This window comes from Hyposmocoma kahamanoa, unplaced genomic scaffold (assembly GCF_003589595.1).
Source record: "Hyposmocoma kahamanoa isolate Upper Pololo Valley unplaced genomic scaffold, ASM358959v1 63, whole genome shotgun sequence".
Classification (NCBI taxonomy): domain Eukaryota; kingdom Metazoa; phylum Arthropoda; class Insecta; order Lepidoptera; family Cosmopterigidae; genus Hyposmocoma; species Hyposmocoma kahamanoa.
This window is the reverse complement of record NW_020653851.1, coordinates 11,510,984-11,511,570: the sequence shown is the minus strand read 5'-3', so window position 1 is coordinate 11,511,570 and position 587 is coordinate 11,510,984.

Genomic DNA, 587 nt, shown 5'->3' with positions numbered 1-587 from the left:
AAACAAAAAAGTCCGTTGATTTCGGATATTTCTGGTTTTTTCGATGTCATTATCATCGAAGTGCAATAAAACTGCAATTGAGCTGCTATGAAAATGTACTACTAATTCAATGTGTAAAATGAATTTTCGGTTTGGTAGTGATATCTTTTGTAGAAATCATTGGAAATGCACTCCCGCTGCGCTTTCTTTGTATTGGTTGTGGTGGCAGTAAACATTTTGCTCAACCATTTACGAAATCCCACTCTCAGCATGTTCGGAAAATGCTTCACTCACGCTCCAAATTCACTTACATTTTATTTTTAGTGCCACGACGCTTTTAACGGGTTTCACATTCCAAGTTTTAAAATTTTTTCCCACATAACTCACTCATCAATAATAATAAGAACAATAATAATAATAATAATAACGCACACACTCATAGCCTCGCACTAGGGAAACCCTATATCGCGGGTGCCATGGATGCACACATATGTAGACAACCACAAATTATACCCAAACTTACGAGAGAAATAAATGTAGGCCATACAAATATAATCTCCTCTGTGTGGCAGTCCAGCATGGCAACTGTTCGGCCATGGAGACAGTTG